Below are 6,033 nucleotides of genomic sequence, written 5' to 3' on the forward strand. Positions count from 1 at the left end.
CCCAGGATTGTGAAGTCTCACTATAGTTTGGGTAGATAAGCCTCTGCTTTTTGGTAGACACTGAACCTTCTTGTGGAGAAATAACTGATGTTGGACCCACACTTAATTTGCTTCATTTGATCTTATGAGAGATGTCATAAACAATCTAATTTATCATACAAGATGAATTTAAATGTGAGATACCCTTTATCCTATCTATACATTGCTATACAACTATTACGCATCAGGGACAAGCTTGACCTTAACTAGTTATCATTTGTCAAAGCAATCTAATCTTTTCTTTCTGAAGCAAGGGCACATATCCCATTGACGTATTCACACAATCTGCATTCAGGAAATGTGGGAAAAGATCTGCTCATTTTCAGATCAGGTGAAGGCAAATATAACCCTCTCTAATAAGAAATCACTAGTGATGTGTAAACTGCTTTATCTGATCCAAGGAAACAATTTTGATAAGAGCCACAAACATTTCTCTGGTTACACCAAATGACAAAGGCATTATGACCTAAATCTATCATCCATTGTTTATCAAGAATTGTTTACTATCAGAAGCATTAGACATCTGTACAGCCTGTGTTTAGTTTTTACATAATTCCCACCGAGCTAATTCCTGCTTTAGTCTCTCATTCTCAAAGGCAGTGTTTCTCAACCTTGATTGTTCTTCAGAATCACCTGAAGGACTTGTTAAAACTCAACATGTTAAGAACAACCTCCAGAGTTTCTCGTTTAGTAGGGTTTTTTTGTTTTTTTTTTTTGACCCCATACCAAGAGAAGACTCCTGGTGTAGTACTGTAGGATCAGAACTGGACTGCCAACTACAAGGTCAATAGTTCAACCCCACCAGCTGCTTCTTGGAAACCCTATGCAGGGTCACTGTGAGTTGTATCCTACTTGATGGCATTGAAAAACAACAATACTTCAAGAGAACAAGAATGCCTAATGAATTCCAAGCTGATGGTAATGGTTCCCTTAGAGAAAAATGAATAGAACATTAAAGGCTATCTTATAAAATATTGGGATGAGTACCTGCCCTATCCCTGCTGTGCTGATTACAACTACTGCCCTTGAACCCTCACCATGCAAGAGATCACAGATGAACCCCCCACATCAGTTGTCTTGCTGGACCACTGTCGTTTCACTTAGGTCATCTCTAACAATGTGGAAAAGTTCTGTGTTCCTGGAGGGATTATCACTTTCTATTATACCCTCTCCCAGCATTTCATCCCTCATTGAAAGGATTGGATAGGCATCCTTACAGTAGGATGGAAGACAACTTGTGAGTATTATACCTTCATGTGGGTTACTTTGCCCATTGACCTAAATGATGAGTCACCCAAACAAGTGTTACCAATTCTGCTATGTGAACAGGACGGTAGAGTCTGAGGAGCAAGTATCCTTTTCAGTTCTGTTTGGAAAGTGAAGAGGAAATCTTTGTTGTAACAACTCAGGGAGAGGTGGAGAACATTGATGAGCAGAACCAGGAGCTTTGTAAATAAAGCTAGGAGGTGAAGGACAGCTGTATCAACCTCCGGAAGCAGAGCTTAGACATTCAGTTTTAGCTCCAGAAGATGCAGAGGACACAGGAGGAGCTAGAAACTCTAAAGGACACCAATAAGAAATTGGAACAAAAAGTGAAAGAGTAGAAAGAGGGTTGGAAGGCAGAGTTGCTTTGACTCAAAGAGCAAAATCAGAAGATATCTCTAGAAAATGAAAAGATGGGAATTGAGTAGATTAGCTTCAAGACCAGTTGTCAATCTAAGAAAGAGAAATGGAGAAGCTTATTCAGGGAGATAAAGATAAGACTGAGCAACTGGAACATCTGAAAAAGGAAAATGATCAACTATTTTTCAGCTTAACTGATCAGAGGAAGCATCCAGAAAAGCTGGAGCAGACAGTGAATGAGATGAAGCAGAAAGAACTTGCTGCAACAAGGAAGCAGCAGGAGTTAACAGACCAGAACTCTGACCTGTCAAAAAGACTGAGTGAAGATGAGTTTATATGCAAACCTCTGCAGACAGAAAGTGAGAAAATGGAAGAAGAAAATGATTTTCTGAAGTGGTAGAACAAAGATTGTTGAGTTACATGGGTCTATATTTTGACTCTTTGCCATACAAGTGGTTGCTTCAACTCAAAGAGATGTACCACGAAATCCAGGACTTGTGAATGGTAACTTTCTTGTGTGGTATCCAAGAAAGTTCTTCTTCCATCCTGTCCTCCATCACAAAATGCCCCACCTGCAACATAGAGTTTATTGATGATATGGATAAGCAAGGTCACACCTCGGAGCAGCATATGTAGGCCCTTTGTTACAAAAGCTTTCTAATAATCCAGAAGCAAATGTTTGAAGACCATGTGTTCTGGTACTCTCTGTAAGTGCGGCAGCCTCTTGAATCTATAGAATGTAGATAGATTCTATAGAGCAGAACCTATCACTTCTACTATGAGTTTTAATTCAAGGCCCTGCCTAACTGGAAATTAATAGGAATTTATTCAGCTCTGTTGTCTCCAGAAGTGGAATTCATTAATTATCTGAAGACTAATGTTAAGGTACATTTGTACTCAGCTCTTACTCTGGGCCTGGAGATTAACCAAAGGTCTTATCCAACTGACTGCATTAAATTAGCCAAAAATGGCACAGCAGAGAACTCAGGCATCCAATTTGACTGATTTCATGTTATCTTAATTTCTCAGCTTCCAGCTGAAGCATCTTTATCCCTGAACCATTGACAGGAAATGCTATATCAATCACAGAAAGCCTATTTCTTTCTGGAACCTGATTGGCATTTTGTACCCTGAACTTATGCACATAGCTTTTGTTGTTATAAGTCTTTTCTTAATGGTTAGTAAGAACTGGTGGAAATTGTATGGTATAGGCTGTGAGTTTCAATATGAATGAGTCAATAATGAGGGACAAACATTGTTAATCACTTTAACACAAAATATAAACTCATCCTCCCTAATGTATGTGTAGATATAGATATAGATATAGATATAGATATACATATACATATAGATATAGATATGGATAGATAGATAAAATTCTATAGAACATGAAGCCCCTAGTCTCCAAGACAAATAACAATTTTAAGCCTATAGGTTTCATAATGCACGAACAGGATTCAGACCTGTGAAGAATAAGAAAATATAATGTATAATATAGATTATGTTTGGATTTCTAGTGTACCACTGTAGGACAATCACTGGACTGTTAATCATGAGGTTGGTGGTTTAAACCCACCAATGGCTCCTTTTCAATTATGTGTGTTTGTGTGCATAAAATATATAGGCCTTGATTGTCAAATACAGAGACATGATACATACGTACAGATAAAAGATTTGGAAACAAAAACAATAGTAAATATATAGAAATGAACAGTATTTTCTTTCATCTTTCCTTTTTCTTTTCTTTATTCCAATATTATCATTTAATGAGGAGAGATTTTTTTTTTTTTTACCATCATAACGCATACAAGTTATGCCTGAGAGACAAGAGATATTTGAATCTACTTAAGTAACAATAGACAGTTAACTGAAAAGAATTGTTAATTCTTGAAGATAAGGATGTTTGATAGAGCTCACAGAAAACCACTACACACCAGAAATGAGTCTCCCTAATGTAGACAATCCATTGGAAGATATCCAAATGTATGCCTATTTCAGACCCAATGGAATGCAGAAATCATAGAACAATATCGTTAATATCGCATGCAAGTGAAATTTAGCTGACGATGATTCAAAAACAACTGCAACAATACATCCACAGGGATGTATTGGGAATTTATTAGATTCAGAAGAGGCTGTGAAACTAAGGGTATCATTACTGATGTCATATGGATTTGGGCTGAAAGCAGAAAATACCCAAAAGATGTTCATCTGTGTTTTATGATTATGCGAAGGCTTTTGATTGTTTGGATAATGACAACTCATGGATAACATTGTGAATAATGGGTTTGCTTACTTGTGCTCATGAGGAACCTGGACATAAACCAAGAGGCAGTCATTTGAAAAGAATAATGGGATACTGAATGGTTTAAAGTGAAGAAAAGTATGCAGAAAGGTTGTATCCTTTCATCATACTTATTCAATCTGTATACTGTGCAAATAAACCTAGAAGGTGGATTCTACGAAGAAGTTGGTTTCAGGATTAGAGAAAGACTTCAATAACCTGCGATATGCAGATGATGCCACTTTGCTTGCTGAAAGGGAAGACTTTAAATACTTACTGTTGAACATCAAAGACTACAGCCTTAAGTATGGACTGCACCTCCATATAAAGAAAAAATCCTTACAATCCGACCAATAAATAATATCATGACAAATGGAGAAAAGATTCAAGTTATCAAATACTTCATTTTGCTTGAGTACACAATCAACTCTTATGGAAGCAGTAGTCAAGAAATCAACCAACTCATCAAATTAAGCAAATCTGTTGCACAAGATCTCTTTAAAATAGTCAAGAGCAAAAATATCAATTTGAGGACTAAGGTGTGCCTGGCCCAAACCATAGTATTTCCAATGACCATATATGCCTATGAAAGTTGGACAATGAATAAGGTAGACTATAGAAGGATTGATGAATTTGAGTTATGGTGCTTGAGAAAAATATGGAAAGTACAATGGATGACTGCCAAAGGAGCAAACAAATCTGTGTTAGAAGAAATACGGCCAGAATTCTCAATAGAGTAATGATGGTGAGGTTTGTCTCTTATACTTTGGATGTGTTAAGTACTTGGAGAAGGACATCATACTTGGTAAAGTGGAGGGTAATCAGAAAGAGGAAGACACCCAACTAGATGAATTGGTACAGTGAGAGCAGCAGTGTGCTCAAGTCAAACAATTGTGAGGATGGCCCAGGATGGGGCACTGGTTTTTTTTTTCCTATTGTACATAGGATCACTATGCACTGATATCATGTTTGGTAAGGTGGAATGTCAGATGAAAACAGGAAGACGCTCAGCAAGATGGATAGGCAAAGTGGCAGCATCAATGAGCTCAAACATGGCAACAATAGTGAGGTTGGCTCAGGATCAGGCAGTGTTTTGTTCTGTTGTGCGTAAGGTCGCTATGAGTTGGCACGGACTCGATGGCACCTAACAACAACAACAACAACAACAAATGAGTCGATGACACATAACAACCAAAAAACAATGTAATCAAGACATATGGGTAAATCTAGCTAAACGTTCTTAACAAAACTAGCCATAAATAGGGGAAAGTCTGTATGTTGTGTGGAGCCCTGACAGGTAAAATAAATGAGGAGTGAATCCTCTTAAACAAGGTTGTGTGTAAACTCAAAGGAATCAGGAAGAAAAAAGGAAAGAAATGCTTTGCAATATTCCCTGGACACTGAGTGCTCCAAATCAGCTACAAGAGAACTCTGATTCTTTCTGCTAATGGCCTACGGTCTGTGTACCTTTCAAAAGCCCCAGGTCATAAATGAAAGGTTATGCTTTTGTGCCCTACCACCTAGAGTTGTTGAATTGTGGTACAATAGTCAGCAGCTTCACCTCACTTGAAAGCTTGCTATCTAATTGAACCAAGGACACTAAATCACTGCATCCAAATTGCTAGTGGGAGGATGCCAACAAGTGAGCATAGATCCAGCAAATGCAATTATACTTCTAAGAGTACATATTCAGTGAGAAAGGATGCCATGTAGACCATTGGGTAATGTGAAACTCAAAGTGTGCCAATGAGTAAGGCAGATATTTTATTGTATCATTTTTCTAGAAGTTTACTGTTGGAAATTTTCTTCTGAAGCTTTTAACACAATAGCAGTACCAAGGATATTTTAGAAGGGAGCTGGTTACTCATAGCTCTTCTTATTCTCCCAAATAAATGTGCCATCTAAATAAAAAGAGCAGTTGTAAGAAAATCTTCCTTGTCAGCACTTGTTCCAATTACCACTGTCGCTACAGTTTAATGCGTTGGACTGTAAGGTAGGTTTGAACTGTAGGTTCAAGCTCACCAGTCGCTCCTCAAAAACCCTACACAGTGTTGCAATGAGTGGGAAACGACTTGACAGCACTTAAC

At 37.8% G+C, this 6,033-nt stretch overlaps 1 pseudogene; it reads left to right on the top strand.

Moving 5' to 3' along the window:
- Positions 1 to 1,077: 1,077 nt before the first annotated feature.
- Positions 1,078 to 2,298, top strand: LOC102837124 (annotated as a pseudogene).
- Positions 2,299 to 6,033: the final 3,735 nt, after the last annotated feature.

The sequence above is a fragment of the Chrysochloris asiatica genome, unplaced genomic scaffold, assembly GCF_000296735.1.
Source record: "Chrysochloris asiatica unplaced genomic scaffold, ChrAsi1.0 scaffold00005, whole genome shotgun sequence".
NCBI lineage: Eukaryota > Metazoa > Chordata > Mammalia > Afrosoricida > Chrysochloridae > Chrysochloris > Chrysochloris asiatica.